The sequence below is a fragment of the Podarcis filfolensis genome, assembly GCF_964270895.1.
Source record: "Podarcis filfolensis genome assembly, chromosome: 5".
In the NCBI taxonomy this organism is placed as follows: Eukaryota; Metazoa; Chordata; class Lepidosauria; order Squamata; family Lacertidae; genus Podarcis; species Podarcis filfolensis.
Window position 1 is genome coordinate 46,022,385 of NC_139608.1, and position 17,978 is coordinate 46,040,362.

Sequence of the window (17,978 nt, forward strand, 5' to 3'; positions counted from 1 at the left end):
CATCCTTCCTGCTGAGTTCTACAAGGGGCAACCCTGAGACTAAAGAGGAGGAAGCTGACAGCTAGTGTCACACCCTGGACCAGATGTAAGAAGGCAAGCAGGTGGGGACTGGCTGAGGGTGGACTGAGGTTGATGGGGCAGTGCCCATTCACTGAAATGGACCAGCTTTCACTCTGTGAAAAGCAAGCAGCTCTCATCTAGGCGCACTTGAGCAACATTGGAGCAAATCCCATTGGTGGAGTGGGGAGGAAACATCCAATGATTCTCCATCCCCAGGCAGCCCCCAACACCACCTCTCACACTGTTCTGGAGGATCCCTCAACAACATGAGAAGTGGTACATAAGAAGAGGGGGGTCCTTATTGGAACCATCACCTGACTTGAACCCTCCTCAGAGGGTGATCCTGCTTGCAGGAGCTAAGTCTGGACCCAACCCCTTAAGTCTATCAAGGGGTTATTTATTTATTTACATACATGTATGGGTGCCGCTGTGGCCTAAACCACTGAGCCTAGGACTTGCCGATTGGAAGGTCAGCAGTTCGAATACCCGCAACGGGATGAGCTCCCGTTGCTCGGTCCCTGCTCCTGCCAACCTAGCAGTTGGCATGTCAAAGTGCAAGTAGATAAATAGGTATATCCATTAAAGATTTCTTGAGCTTCAGAGTTGTTTTCCTGTTACTTGGTTCCAAAATGAATTGAAATGACATTTCCGTTTAAATGAAGTTTTTTGTTTCTTCTTCCCAAACTGCTTCAAAAAAGTTTCAACAGGCAAAATTGCCCAAAGTAAACAACTACCTGCATCTGATCCAGTTCCTTAATAGATCCAGTTATAAGTCTGATGCCAAACTTTCTGGTTTCAGTGGGTTTGGATTTGATATGTTTCTTACCTGCTCAGCACCAAAAGCTACTTTTCAGAATTTTATCCAAATATTTATACCATTTCTTCCTGGCAGCTGACATTTCCCCACCTGATCCAGTGTCCAGAACAAATAAAAGTAGGGCAGCCAGCTTGTCACAATGTCTGCAAAGTATCCCGGGCACACATATTAAAACACACAAGCATATAGATAAATAGTTGGTGGTCTACATGAGCAAGCAGTTCTGCTTTGCATCAACCTAGGTGCTTCCTTCATTTCATAAAGGAGCTAATGCAGTTTCTCCCAAATCAAATGTGTGAGGGAAGAACAGTGCAATCCACTTATTAACAACACAGGAAGCAACAACAAGTGCTAAACAAATAACCACACATAAATCAACACAGATATTTAAGAGAACATTCTGCCTGGCACCTTCTTTCTTTCTTTCTTTTTGAATACATGAGTAATCCTTCTAAAAGTGCTTGAAGGATTTTTCATTTTATAAAACAGATGGAATTTGAATTGAATTTATCTGCCAGAGGTGTTTGTCACCCCACTCCCTCTCCCAAACACCCAAAATCTATGGTGTCATGGAATCTGGATGGTTTCTGTTCACGTTCCTTCCAGCTACCCATACCCTGATCAATGGTTTGCACATTTTAACAAGATCCACACTTTTAGTGCCCTGTGGCCTTGCGATCAGTGTGCCCAAGGCTGCAAGACTTTGGTGCCTCAAAAGCTTGCAAATTACTTGGTCTTCGCAAGAGATGGGTGTGTGTGTCTGTGTGACTTTTTTGAGAACTAATAATATGTTACATTTTATTGCTTAATCTTTTTTTGTCACAATTCACATTTATTGCACCTATTTCATTTAACTGCAAATAAAACTTGACAAGCTGCTGTTCTGCTGCTAGCATTTTAACCAGCACATTGGAAACATGTGGCTCCATAAGGTTTGGTGTTGTCAGGCCCTTTATATCCAAAGGGAGATTGTTTCGATTTTGTTTTCTCCTCAAAATGAATGAGATTTCTAAATAGTTTCATCAAGGGAGCAAAGCAGTGTGACCTGAAAGATAAACCAAAGGTTTCCTACAAGGGGGAAAAACCCACAATGTTTCTATTATCGTTCCCAAATTAAATGAAAAATTGGATGATCAAGAATTCATCTGCAACATATTCTACTTGCCCGTGTCATTGTAAAATATACAGTAGTTTATTGATCCTACTGTTTCTTTCTTTCAAAATAAAGACTATCTGCTTCCTTTTATCTGAAACTTTGAATCAATCAGAGCTTAAAGAATTTGTAAGGTTACTGGCATCTTTTTCTATCATGTGTCTAGAAGGGGTGATCAGATGAAAAGGAAAACAAGTACATTCATATTGGTGTAGACCAGGGAGGGGGAATCTGTGGCCCTCAATATACTGTTGGACTACAATTCCCATGATCCCCAGCCAGCATGGCCAGTGATCAGTAGTGCTAGGATTTGAAGCCTAGCAACATCTGAAAGGCGACATGTCCCCCATTCTTGTTTCTAAACCAAATCTTGTTGGACCGCACCGCCCATCAGCCACAGTCAGCATGGCCAATGGCCAGGAATGATGGACATTGTAGTTCAACAACATCTGGAGGGCCACATGTTCCCCACCTCTGGTATTAGGAAGAAGAGTTTCAGAATGAAGCAGAAGTTCTATTCTGTAACTGATTACGATGCCTAACTGGAAGGGTAAAATGTTGCATTTGTTTCTTAATGCAGAGCGCACAGAATTTGACTGTGTAATGATTTAATGAATGTAACTGGTGCCAAGCAAACATCTGGGATGACCATGGTTGCCTTACTCTGGCATTGCTATATTAATTTTACCCCTTCTAGTGGCCAGTTAGGTTTACGATAAGAATTATGTTGACATGATATCACAAGCAGAATTATCCTGGCTCTCATTTGCCTACTTGGAAGAATTCCCAGGGAAATCTCAGATATATTTCCAGAACGGTGCTGACCTCACACAAAATGGCAGCATTTAGATTCAGTTTTGTATGATTTGAGCTATGGTGGGTCCAGTGATATGGAGACATCCTTCATTCAAAACAGGTCATACTTCAGAGAGATGGCATGATTTCTAACCGCATTGTAATGTTTTACAAAGCAGATGGATACATGCTTTGATTTTATCTTCCTGCTCATGGTTAATATTAATGTTAGGTAATTATGTCCTTCCGATCCAAAAGTTAATTCAGAAATAGCCATGTACTTAAGTCATAATGACAAGGAATTACTGTTTCAATAGCTACTCACAGCAAATTATAATTACGCAGTACTCAAGTGGACAGCAGTTACCCAGCAGGGCAACAAGTTATTGGCTATTTGCCTCAGACAATTGATATTATTACACACTTGTTGATCCTTTTTATGACAAGGTGGAACTCTGTTTTCATATCATTGCAACTTATGCTATCTGTGTTGTATTTAAAAAATAAATCGGGTCACTTAATGATTTATTAATAGCTCTAGTCTGCTCACAAAAGCAAGTCAAAATACTTCACCTCTTTCCTGCAGCCGACTGACTTTAGAGAATATCTGGTATTTGAAACATTCATATCTTAGGACAATTTAATGCATGCAAAATGGCTCTTGTCAATACTGAATGACTTATCCCATACAGTGGCCATGTATAGAAAGACGTAGGGTAAATGGGTATTTCATTTCCCGCTGTGAAAACTGAGGTCACAATTGAATATTTTACACCTGCTGCAATCATGGAAATTGCAGCAGGACTGATTTTGTGGCGCTCTGATTCATACAAATCTCTTTCCCCGGGGGTGGTTGTCTACCTGGAAGAACTGCTCAGCTGTGAGATGGAACAGTGGGATGCCACAAATATCAGGATTCCAAGGCTCTTGACCAGAAGCAGGGTGGTATCCAGTGCTCTTGTTCTATTATGTTTATGTTTTATCACATTATTATTATTATTATTATTATTATTATTATTATTATTATTATATCTTTATTGTCATTGCCCCCTCTCAGGGACAACGAAATTACTTGACTGCTCCATAAAAACACTAATTAAAACAATACAGTATAGTACAGCAAGGAAGATTTGATGACTTTCAAAGTCCAGGCTTCCCATTCAGGGCTGAGATCGCTCTGGAGAAGAAGCTGTTCTTAAGACGGCTCGTTCTTGTCTTCATCGTCCTGTATCTCCGTCCCGATGATTATTATTATTATTATTCTGTTGGGAGAAGCCCAAAATGGCTAGGGAAACGCAGTGGCGTAGCGTGGGGGGTGCAGGGGGGGCCGGCCGCACCGGGCGCAACATCTGGGGTTAGGGCAAATCCACGGGTTAGGGGGCGCAAATCCATGGGTTAGGGGGCGCAAATTACTTGCCTTGCCCCGGGTGCTGACAACCCACGCTATGCCACTGGGGAAACGCAGCCAGATGGGTGGGGTATAAATAATAAATGATGATGATGATGATGATGATGGAACTGAGCAACCAACTTAGTGCTACTTATGATAGAAGCGTTTGCACCCAACTTCCTTGAATTCCATTTGTCTTGTTATTATTTGAGTTTTTGATTTTTTGATGTAAAGAATTGAAAACTGTTTAATACCAAATGCCATGTGTTAGTAATACTGTCCATTGTCTTGAAAAATAAGAATTCTAATTAAAGGTTTTCCCTGTTCTCAGTTTTATTGCAATATTGCATACCTAAAATCATGTTGGTTTTATAATGCCATATCCGAAACTAGTGTAGTCTTAAATCCATTATCCTTTGCCTACATAGTTATTCCATTCAATCTTCATTTACTTTAATTATCTTATTTTGCCTTCCATCTTGCCTTTCCAAGCTTAACATTTTTCTTTTGTCTATTAACAAAGTCTTCAGCTCCTGATAATTTGTAATGTTTTTTTTAATCCTATAGGATTTAAGTGTATGTATAGTCATTGACAGTAGAAAAATGAGTAGTCTTAAAATATGAATAGCAGCTTAGTATTGTGATTTATATGGTTTAGAAGGGAATGCTGCTATTACATATAAATTATGGGATGTATCCAGTGCTGTTCCAGCACGAGTGCAATATGCTTTTACTCATGCAAGGAAACTTCACCTTCCTCTTGTACCTCCTATAGCCCTCAAAATTTGTGTGCTTCAGGTTCGTTTTTATTCAGTTTTTGCCTCAGATAAGACTTCCTAATCCCATGCAGGCCAGTTCTGAAGTAAGCGCCACTGGGTTTTATGGTATACAGAGGGGTGTGGGGTGAGGTTTGTAGTACAACAGATTATTCAGCTACTGTTCAGGAAAGCAAGTTAAAGCAATTCCTTTAGTGTGCTACACACACACACACACACACACACACACACACAAAAGAAGCCTACCAATTTTCTTGCAAAAGTGGGGTGACAAAATCTTTTCCCCAAGCTGTACAACAAGGAAAACAGTAAGGAAAAAATAATTGATTTTTTTAAACACTGCCCCTTCCATTTTTTTCCAGGAACTAAATAGGAAGAAAGGTGGGGGACATTACAGAAAAACAGGGGGGGGGGGAAACAGGAGGCAACAGGGAATAAGAAACTCTGATGGAATGCAAGAGTGGAGCAACGTATTTAAGTATTATTATCAATAAGTTATCAAATGCTTATAACTTATTTAATGTGATTTAAATTTTTCAAAACTGCAAAATTCATTATTAAGGCAGATGGGGCTCATCAACCTGGGAAGGCAGCCCATCCAGGAGAAGGAAAACTCTGGTCCTAAACTTGTGCTGCCTTGTGGGATATTTTCAAGAGAAGAAAAAGCTGAGGAGTGAACCCTACACTCACCCTACAGTCACCCTACACAAATCTAGAGTACAGTCCTTAAGATGGTTGGATAGTGCCTTGTATGCTCCTTGTGGCAACTCCTGCAGCCAAGCTGGTGCCAAATGTATTGCTCTGCTTTCCTTTGGACCACATCAACAAGGCCAAGAGGGGGATCTTGTCCTCTAGGCAGCTGAGGACCTCCATACACACAGCCCAGGCTTGTGCCCTGGGGAGGTCACTTCAGTGTTGCTAATGCAGCGGTTTGACTTCATCCCTGGAGGCACAACCCCATTGTCTCTTGAGACAGATGGATGCCAACAAATTACATAACTGCAACTTATTGAATGAAATATAGTTTAAGGAACTGCAAAACTGATTATAAGGGGCAAGTCTATAAAACCCTCCAACCTCAAAACCACTATCGATTGGATAATCTTATAGCAAATATGAGATATTGACTTCAAAATTAGCTGGTGATGGAGCCCAAGTGGATTTGGAATACGACATTAATTTTCATAGTAGCCGTTCTACTTTGAGGTTTCTATGGTTGTTTTTTAACAAGTTATGACATTTTTGAATCAATAGCCCCAGCAGCTTCCTAAAAGCCGTGCATTCTATTTTCCTGCAACATGTTCTATATGCATATGAGTTTATTACCATAACGTGTCTCTGCTTTGAATTTTGCTCTTTTCAGAACCTGGGAAATGAAAGATAACCTCTTACTTGCTACCTGAGCATATGGTGCTGTTATTCTATTCTAAGGGAGACAGTGCTACAAGCACTCTTACTGGGAGCACAGTATACATGATTGATGAGCACCAGGCAAGAGCTTATTGAGGTGAGGTCACAGAGTCCCAGCAATTTTATCACACACCAGCAAGCCTCATTTGACAATACACCTAGGACTATGAACTCGGGAAGTCTAGGTTTCAAGTAGAGGCTTATGGCACAACCCAGGGAGAATATACCAGTAATATATTCTGGTAGTGCACTTGTTTAGGGAGGTAGAGATAAGAAGCATTATAAAATGTATCCCTGTATGTTGCTTGGTTACCATTTCTGTAAAGCCCTGATGGACACAAACATTAAAGTGAAAGCACTCCTAGGAAAGCTCTTCAGCTGGCATACTACCTGCCCAGCTTCACTATACCCCACAGAAACTAAGTCAATTTATACTGGCCAAGAATCCCTCACATGTGCATTTAAATTAGATAAAGGTCATAATCATCAATGATTACAGTCCCGTGGTCATGAAAGATGCTCTCTGCTGCTGCTGATGTTGTTGATAATAACGAAAGTCACCACTGTGACAAACAATTACAAATAGTGTTCTCCATAGGATTGTGACTGTACGAGACAGAGGTTGACCGGAAAGAAATGCAGAACAGTACAATTGGAAACTAAAGCCTATTCACACAATTGGTGTTTCAGCCATACAACAACACAGCAGCTGCCTCATTACAAAGTCCATGTGGCTCCTTACCTCATGTTTCAGTGTATATTCAGAGCCAAATTAGATGTTGCCTTATTTGCATGGCATAAAACTATGTCTGTGGTTTTTTCATCTAATTGCAGGTATAGCGAGATTGCCATTGTCCCCTTTCTCTCCAGCTACTAGCCAGACAGAAAAAAAAACATGCAGCTATGAGGCTTAAGAACATGATCTCAAGAGGCAGCTGAACCCTTAGAGAAATGACAGATGGATAGACAAACAAACTGCTTTCCAGAATATATAGCACACTATGCCATGGCTTAGCATTATGTGTGAACCAGGCCAATTAACTGATGGAATTTCTAATTTGGTTGGCTTTGCTATATCCGAGGATGAAAAGTTGTAAGAAGTAGCCACTTCCATTCTTGAGCAGACTTTGGTACCTTTATACTGCATGGTAGGTACCATGATAGGGAGGCAAAACAGGCAGGAACAGGCTGGAATACATATGAGGGTCTTTAGTACCCTCTCCAATTTATGTGTGATAATGTAGCGATACTACTGGACAGTTTGCCTGCCCCCTAAACAGGTAGCTTAGCTCACAGATATACGTAAGCTACAACAAATGCTTCACAGCCTATTTGTCAACAAAATATATCCTGGCAGAGCTTATAATTATTTGGATGGTAGCCAATCTAGGTAGCACTACAAACCCATAAACACTATTTAGAATATGCTATAAAAGCTTTTTAATTTCTGACTCCACAGTTCATTTATACTGTCTGCATAGCAAATCATGTGTTATAGAAGTTACTTTCTCAAATGGACTTCATGAAGACAGAAGGGAGCTAATTCAGGAAGCTTTTAAAAGCCTAGGCCCGGCCCTGATGCCATCAGCAATATCATTTAAGTAAGCTGTGCATCAGCAGTACACTGTTTTATATCCTACAGGAGAATTGACTCCCCACACTAATGAAACTAAGCCCAACTAAGGACATGTTTGTTTAACATTGTTATTTTTCTCTACAAATATTTTTTATTTGTCTCACTCCATTCCTTGAAACCCCTTTTGATTTGGACAGGATCCTTGCATGCCCCATGGATTTGTTCCATTCATGTGCTAAGGAGAGGGGAATTTAATACTAGACTATATACTTCCTAATAGTAGACTTGCTAAAAGTTTTACCTCTTCGGGCAAATATGGAACTCTGATTTTCTTTCTTAATTAGACTTAGATGTTCTAAAGGAGAAATGGAAGCAGCCAAATTATAAATAAATCTAGGAAATGTGTGTCAACCAGGTCTACCTAATAGGGCAAAGGGGATGGCCATGCTTCACAGTTTCCATTCAACAAACTATGAGTAGTGTGATCACATCAAACATGCATTTTTGTCTAAAATAACAACATTGATCATGCTTGTATATCAAGGTTGTGAAATGAGCAATGTAGTAAAAATGAGTTTGTATCCTATGAAGTCATATCCAGAGTAGACCCACTGAAATCAATAGTCAAGTCCATTGATTTCAGTGTGTGTGCTCTGAATAGGCGTCACTGGATACAACTCAAAGTTGAACAAATGGAGAATGTGAAAACAGAGCTTGTCAGAGGCATCTTTTATCTAGAACCAGCCCTGATTAGGCCCAGGCCTCTCACCCACCAATATCTTCCAATAACTTTCCAACTTAGGAAAGTTATAATCATTTATCAGGTTAAAAATAAGATAAAGTTCAGGAAAAGAAGTCTAGCATAGAAATGCTTAAAATAAATGAAAATAAAGAAACCATTGTAGATGTAGTCTGAATCTGACTAGTGGTCTTTCATAGATTAGAGCAGATTACCCAGTTTCTCCTTCCCAAAACAAGAGATTCCAGGAACTGAGCAAGGAACCTGACACACTAAAAGTGCTTCCCCCTATTCCTGACTTATGCTCCCCCTCTGAAGCAAGTGTCAGCAAACGGAAGGTGTCACCAAACTTTTTAGGCCCATGGGAACATTTGGATGTTCAAGTGCTTTGGGTGCCACCTTTTCTAATCACTTCTCTTCACCTTCCTCCAGATCACCTCCTCATACAAAGACAGAAGGAGACAAATATATTGGGCTTAGAGGCTTTGTGGGTATAAGGGAAAGTTCTCAAGGATATCATTGCACCTATGGATGTCACAATAGTGACCCCCACTATAACTGCTGCTAGTTCATTCTGAATAATTCATTTCCATTTAATTTTTAATACTTACTGAAGTCTCTTGTAAGGTGGCCATTAACTTTGATGGTGCAGGACCCAACTCATGGTCTTCTCCAAGATTACAGATAATTTCCAAAGACTAGTGTGGCTTTTGATCCACCATAAATCAGTGTGTTGATGTGTGGTGCACTGATCTATTCAGTAGTAATGAGAAATGACAAATTTTCCACAGATGCCTGATCTGCTAATGGACAGCTCTGAGGGTGATTTAACAGGCTGAGTTTTTCAGCTGAGAACAAAATGGTGCCTGTGACCTTTTAGGGAAGAATGATGAGGAGAAAAGTAATACAGTATGGCATATATTGCCCAGCAGAGATATAGGGTGAATCAACATACCCCTTCCTACCAAGGCAACCTCATGGCACAGTACAATTAAAAGCTGACTAGGGCAGCTGATAGAAAGGAAAAATTGCAGTCTGACAGTTACAAAATCCTCAGCCTTATCCTAAAGTTGTAACTGTCTTTTGCTGACATATCTGTATTTGTCTCACAACCTCTGCTTTGTCTTTTTACAAGAGCATACAGTCAGAGGCTGCAGCAGCTCAGCAAAGCCTGATAGGAAGATGGGGAATGGATGCATTTATGGAACAATGAACCTAGATTATCATCAGTGCAAATGAGAACAAACACCAGAGCCTTTTCCTTCCAAGAAACTATTTTTGTCTAGAATAAGAATACATAAGAAAATAATTTATCATTTTCGCACAATTTTGTAGTTCAAGCAGGATATGCAGAACTCATCTGAGAAATTTTTGCTAGCCTTGAATTTCTATGGTAACTTCAGACCAATGGCCCTTAAAAATCACTTGTAGTAAACCACAAAAGGCTTTTTGCTTCTGTTTCAGTAACAGTCACATTCAAGCATTCAAAGACACACCCACAAGACCCCTCCCCAATATCCCCATCCCCACATGCGACCTTTGCACATTGAACATGAAAGTCTGAAGGGTGCTTCTCTCTAGTTACAGTTCTTTCTGAATATAGCTGGAAGCCTCCATGCTCTTGGCAATTCTGTTTTCTCAGGCTAACCAGAGAAACGGTGACTTCTGCTGATCTGTGAGAAGTTCAGGGGAGCACAGGCAAAATGAGGATGCTGGAAGGGGCATCTGTTGCTTGAACACCCAAACAGGGCTACAGTGGTACCTCGAGTTACAAATGCCTCAGGTTACAAATGCTTCAGGTTACAAACCCGCTAACCTGGAAGAGTTACCTCGAGTTGAGAACTTTGCGCCAGGATGAGAATGGAAATCGTGTGCTGGTGGCATAATGGCAGCAAGAGGCCCCATTAGCGAAAGCATGTCTCTAGTTAAGAACAGTTTCAGGTTAAGAATGGACCTCTGGAACAAATTAAGTTCATAATTAGAGGTACCACTGTATTATGACGCCAATATAGAACTTTGGCCCAGAGCAACTGTATCCTACTTCTGCCTCCCCTTTCATGCACAGCTCTCTCTATCAATTCAGTAGCAATGCGAAGGAATAAGAATACCACCACAGATCTTCAATACTGAACATTCAGGTTAGTAGTGCTAAGCCAAAATGATTCAGTTGGGTTTTTTCCCTTCAGCAAACATATTCAGCTTTGCCCCAAACACTTCCCCTTTTCAGTCATCTTTTAGCACTTCTTGTGAAAGTGCGCACTCATTCATTTGCATAGCCCTCACTTTCCATCAATCACATAATTGCATAGCCAAATCTGAATGGTCACTTTGTGATGCCATCCGATTGACTGAGGAGTCTTCATTATGTAGGATCACCAAAGTGATTAATCTGGGAAGCAGGAACATCAACAGTCAGAATGAAACTGTGGTGCTGGCGCAGCAGCAACCATAGGAAGCAACCACACTTAAAAGGACCAAGAAGATATAATGAGTCAGATGATCAAAAAACTACTTTCTACCTAGAACTTGGGACTGAAGAATATTTGATGCAGCTCTAATACAGGTAATGATTTTTCAGCAGAAGAATTAAGCCAAGTTCCCAATGTCATGTGTTTACACCTTTGCATACTTTTTGCTGACACTGATTCATCTACAGCTATTCCCCCACTTCCTTTTTCATGTGAAAGATTAGATTTTATTTTTATTTTTCTCTACATCCATTGCTGAAATATTCCTCAGCCCAGTTTTAAAATATTTGTCGAGTGATTGTTGCTTAGAAAATGTGCGACTGGGGGAATTACTTAAAAAAATTAAAGTAGAAGTCATATTGAAAATGCATACAAATGAATACTATTCTGTGTTTGGAATTACAATGCATCAATAATTTAGTGGAGAGAGAGAGAGAGAGAGAGAGGTGGTGTATTGCAGTACAGATTAAGCCATTGGAAAAAGGCCTCAGGCTACTGGATTATTTTACTATGTTTCAACACTGTCAATCATTCATAGTTTCACTAGCTTTTGTACTGATGATATGACCAATTTCTTATTGGTTCATGTTCGTTCATTTTCACTGTACAGACCCTGGAATATAAGGGAGGTATTTACGGGTAGCATATGATAACTAAGATAACTCTTCACAGTAGACAAGTGGGAAGCGCCAGAGCTCAATGGCAGAGTACATACTGTGCATACTAAAGGTCCCGGATCCAATCCATATCTATGGGCATGGTTGGGAAAGACTCCTTCCTGGAGAGCTGCTACTAGTCAGTGCTGGCAATAGTGAGTTAGATGGACCAATGTTCTGACTTAGTATAATGCAACCATGTAGCAGAGTCAATTTATATGTAGTGGTTCAAACCTGAATCCTGTCATCTTCAGATGGATGTTACCGTGGGGTGATGGCGCTTACATGACCTCTGCTTGGTTGCATTACTGTGTTTATGGAATGTAGAGGGCAAGGGGGGCTGGTCAGTGCAGGGCAAATGCCCCAGCAGAGCCAATTTGGTGCTTCTGCCAGTGTGCCTGCACTACACCAACCTCCCCATCTCCTCTCTACGTCCTGGTAAGCACCAGGAATATGACCAACCTACCCTACCTGCTGGGACGTGGGTGGCGCTGTGGGTTAAACCACAGAGCCTAGGGCTTGCTGATCAGAAGGTTGGCGGTTCGAATCCCCACGATGGGGTGAGCTCCCGTTGCTTGGTCCTTGCTCCTGCCAACCCAGCAGTTTGAAAGCACGTCAAAGTACAAGTAGATAAATAGGTACTGCTCCGGCAGGAAGGTAAATGGTGTTTCCGTGCGCTGCTCTGGTTCGCCAGAAGTGGCTTAGTCATGCTGGCCACATGACTTGGAAGCTGTATGCCGGCTCCCTCGGCCAGTAAAGCGAGATGAGCGCCGCAACCCCGGAGTCGGCCACGACTGGACCTAATGGTCAGGGGTCCCTTTACCTTTACCCTACCTGCTAATGACTCCATTAAAGATACCCGTGTTAAGGTAAATTTATCTTAAGAGTAACACAATGTTTAGCTTCTAGACCAAACTTCCCCATCTGGTCCCCTCTGGACGTTTTGTTCTACAACACCGACACCCCAGACAATTGGCCATGCTGGCTTGGAATGGAAGTTGGAGTCTAAAACATCTGGATCCAGGGCACTAGGTTGGGGACATTTGTTCTATATGACTTTCTCAAACTGACTTCTGTAATATGGGCTTTATGCGACTGCTATTGAGTTTTCGGTGAGATCAAAAAATGAATTTGAATTATGAAACATTTCTGGTAGCAGTTAAATATATTTACTTCTGTGGGACCTGGAAAAGTCAGACACGCATAACTCTTTGTAAAGGGTTGATTTGCCATCTTGCAAATCATTAAGTATCTCTCTAAAATAAAAAAAAAATGGGAAGGAAACAAAATAGTTCAGTGTAAGCAAAGTCCACATGACTAGGGTTGCTAAGCTCACTCTCATGAGAGTAAGTTCCATTGAACTTTAGTGGGCCTGACTTCTGAGTAAACATTATAAATTATTGTCTAAAGCCAAACGTGGCAGCAGCTTCTTAATTCCATGGATATCATTATATTAAGGAGATTTGTGTGCTACCATATGTATCTGGACATTTAAATGGAAACCTTTCTCTGACTACATTTATATCTCCACTTGTTTCCAGTTCACAAAACATCATCCATATGTATGAGGTGTAATTCATATCAATTCATAATTATCTGGTGTAAAATTCATTTTCTTGGTTGTTCGAGTAAAGTAAAATATTCAAAGGGAAAACGAAATGGCCATAATAAAAAAAACAGTTCATAATAATCACAAAGCACACATTGTGTTGAATAAACCATCCCCAATTCCCCTGGCAAGTCTACATCACATTTCTTAACAATCTGCAAGCATGGTTAAAAATAATAATAAAATAAATGAAATAATAGCTGCAGTACACTTGTGATTAAAAATATTGCTTACTTGCTATTCCAATCAACCATAATTCTACAGATTACTGAGGTTCTGAAAAATGGAGACTAGTTATGATACAATGCAATAATTAGGTAATTTTATGAATGAATTAAAGTATAAATCAACACAGCCAACAAACTGAAACTCAATCCAGATAAGACTGAGGCACTATTAGTGGATAGTTCCCTAGACCAGATGGGTGGGAGATTGCCTGCTCTTGATGGGGTTACACTTCCTCTGAAGGACCAGGTTTGTAGTTTGGGAGTACTCTTGGATCCTTTGCTGTTGCTCGAGGCTCAGGTGGCCTCAGTGGTCTGGAGGTGGCCCAGTGGTCTGGAGCTTTGGCTGGTGGCCCAGCTACGCCCCTATCTGGACAGGGATCACCTAATTACTGTTTTCTATGCTTTGGTAACCTCAAGGTTAGATAACTGCAATGTGTTATACATAGGGCTGCCTCTGAAGACGGTTCGGAAACTTCAGTTAGTGCAGAATTTTAAAATGTGGTGAGTTTTTTTGGGGGGGCTATTGGGTTGTTGTTTATATTTTGATTATTTTGTGGTTTTATATTTTGATTTTGTTCTGTGAACTGCCCTGAGACAGCATGTACAACAAACAAACCCATTAAATCAGCAAAACAATTAAACAGCAGTTGAAACCAGAGGTTCAAGTCAGGAGATTAGCTTGCGTGTTGAGGTCCCCCAAGCCACCCCTAAATAATTCACAATTCACACATAATTTTTGTTTAAGGATTTTGGCATAATTTTGGCCACAACTTTATTAAAATACATAAATGTGAGTGGTTGCTTAGGCATTGGTTCCGACTATCTGTCCCCCACCCCGGGACAGAACTGACTTCCAGATTCCAGTGAAAACCAGTAAGGGGAAACAATATTGGGGAGAGCATGGAGCCGGGCAGCAGACCCTCCCCGCATGCTCCCGGGGGCTCGCGCGGCCCTAAGCCCATTCAGGGGCACGGACGAAAGAATGGCAAGCCCCTGGATTCCTTTAACGGAATTCCCTTGCAGCAGCAGCATTGGAGGGGCAGGCACTGACAGTCCTTACCCCTCCACCAACCATTTTTTTAACCAATGCCTAATCGCAACCTTACAAGTTGTGACAATTTGCTATGCAGTAGGCAAAAACCAAATGGCACCAGCTAATCAGCCAATTGGACAACATTCCTACCAGGCCCCTGCCCCAAAAGCAGGCAACCCCATGTCAGGCATAGCAAGGTCAACCAAAATCCCTAAATTAGGGAGGGAGGGTGGGTGATCCAATGCATGCAGCAAAAGAGCCCAGTCAGTGCTGTGTGACTTAATTTTATAACCTTTGGTCCATCCCCCTAAATGACAACACCAAAATTTGCCCAGTAACCCAACCGCCCAATCACTGCAGATGGTCATCCAAACTAAGCTGCCCAGCAACAGAGGGATGGCCTGCCAGACCCCACCGCAACACATGCTCTCTGTGAATGAGAACACGCTTTGTCTGAACAGATGTGTCTTCGAGATCTGGCAAAATGTCAGTGCTGACGAAGCTTCTCATATTTCAGCAGGAACAATGTGTCACAACACTAGTGTCACCAGTGAAAGAGTCTGAGCTGGACAGACCAATGGTCTGACTCAGGTTAAAGTAGCTTCCTTCGCTCCCCAAGGAATGACTGTATCTGCTAAGAATTTAGCTGCACCAGCATGTTGACATTTGGAGAGGACAGAGGAGAGTCTTGCTTGTGTTTCAAGCCACATGTGATTATCATGCAAAGGAACCTGTGTCTTTGGTTACTGAGATATATAAAAGCGTAACTACAACAATTACTGAAGTATCTGAATATCTGGGATTTTATCTTGAATGTATTCAAGCATGAAAGCCTTTGAGCTGTGCTGTTTCAACGAAACCTGAAAATGTGCACCTGCTCCCCAATGCATTTACTTTGGACTACAATGCCATTGGAAAGGAGCCCAAAGTACCTTAGCATTAGCCTTGTTACTTGGTCCATTGAAGAACACTTACAAGATGAATGCCTGAACTGCAAGAGCTGTTCAACAGTGAAGCAGACTGCTTTGGGAGGTGGTGGGTCCTCCTTTGCTGCAGGTATTTAAACTGAGGCTGCAGAACCATCTGTCAGAGATGCCGTGATGATGTCCTGCATTGTAGATGCTACATTGAGCAGAAGTTTGGATTAGTTGACCTTCAAGGTCCAGTTGAACTCCAAAATGCTGCCATTCTACGATTCTATAAGTTTAGAAAACAGTTGTTCCCAATTAAACAAAGAATTTTGTAAACCAAGGAATGATGGATTGTCAACCATATTTCGTACTGCTCTTATTGGTTGGCACCAGTCTGTCTTGGGAGACGAACTATTATTATTTTATATATTATTCACCCTTTATCAGAAGGTGCCAGGTTGGGTTACAGCAATATACAACACAGCATTAAAAACAGCTTAAACAAGAGTGGAAGACAAGCTTATGAGCTGAAGGCAGGCTTGAAACAACCATTAGATGCAGTTATAGTCAACCCAGCAATGATTATTGTTTTTTAAGCCTTAATCAAGAGCTCCTAATTAATGGCAATATAACTTTTTGTTGTTGTTAGAGCCATAGTGTGCCTGGGACCAACAACAAAGAAAAGTAAAGAGGAAAATAAGCTGTCTCTTCAAGCTGCTAATCACCAATTTCTTTTTTCCACCTGGTTCCCAGAAGGGACACAGGAAGGTTTATAAATGCTGCCTAGTTATTATTAATTAACTGTTGTTGTTTCCTAATTAATTGGAAGCTGCCTCACAAACTAAAGATTCTCAATGTGTGGCTCTTGAATGCCAAAGTTATCCAGGAATTCTGGACAATGTTTGCAGTTTAAAAAATATTGCACAAAATATGTGTGAGTAGGGAAATAATAAAAGAGAAGCCTATAGGCATCAGTATTCAGAATAAACAATCTGTTCATTCAGTGTCAATTATGAACGGAAGTTTTCTTTTTTTAAAAAAAATCAGTGTTCTTGGTTTCTGCCCCCATATTAAATTTAGTTCTCCACCTTTCTGCAGTGATTTGTGGTTGTTGTTGTTGTTTAAAAAAACTGCATGAAAAATTCACTAGCATTTTAGTAAAAAATTGTCCTAAATAAATGCATTTCTGTATGTAATGTTAGCTACTGTACACTTTTTTTTGCATGCATTTTTCTTGATATAATGCATGTTTGTATGTTATCTTGATTAAATTAATGCTTCATTTGGGTAAAGTGTTGCGGGCACCAGTCGCAAAAAGGCTGTCATAAGGGGAGTTGGCATAACACAAAATGGCTGCCTGGAGCATGGCTTGACACAAACTTATTTTTCCCCCACCTCACCCTCCAACAGCCCCATGCTTGCCGCAGGAAGTCAACCATGTCCTGCTGACCCTGATTGAGAGATCACACTATTGATCTCTATCCCCCCCCCCTTTTCTGTAGGTTTTCAATGTTTTTGCTTATTTTGAAGTTTAATAAGCAGCATCTATAAAACATTTGAATTGTATTTCATATATTTCACTTTTATTGTAAACTTTTTAAATTCAAAACATTTCAGCTCAAAAGTATGCTTCATAGAACCTCACTATGCTTCAAGATACCAACGTGTACAGTCCAAAATATCTAGAGGCTGAGGGAGCAAACAGCAGTAAATATCAATTTTAATTGATGGTTATCATTGACCTCTAATCCAATCCACTTTGGGTTAGGTGACATTGTAAGGAAGCCCCCTCCTTTGGATAGCACAGCCACAAAACCTCCCTCAATGGCACCCACAGGAACAATTTCTTGCTTTATTTCCAGTCCAGGAACTCATTAGTCTTGCTGAGGTAATTCCAGACCACCTCTCACCCTAAGTGCAGAAGCTCAGAAATGACAGCTGTTTCACCAGGGTTTGGAAGCCTGCCCTTAGCTAAGCCATTTGGAATTCATAATGTATATCCTTCTCCTGGCTCCTATATTCGTGCCGTCTGCTGGAATGGCAGAATTCCCACTCAAAGAGGTGGAAATGCCACTATTGTTGGTGGCACAAATGCCAAACAGAGAATGGTTTGGATGAGTGATATGTCATTATGTCAACGAGTTCCTTCTGTAACACATTAAGCTGGGAGAGTTTGTCGGTTCATACCTAACAAGGTACAATTAGGGCTGTGCCAAATGTTCATTCACTTGGATTTTCAAGTCAAAATTTGTTGGAGGGAACAGATATATTTCCCTTAAACATAGTAAAGTTTGCTCTTCCACCCCCCCCCCAAATATAGCTGCATGAGTGGGGGGGACTCTGTATACTACCATGGCT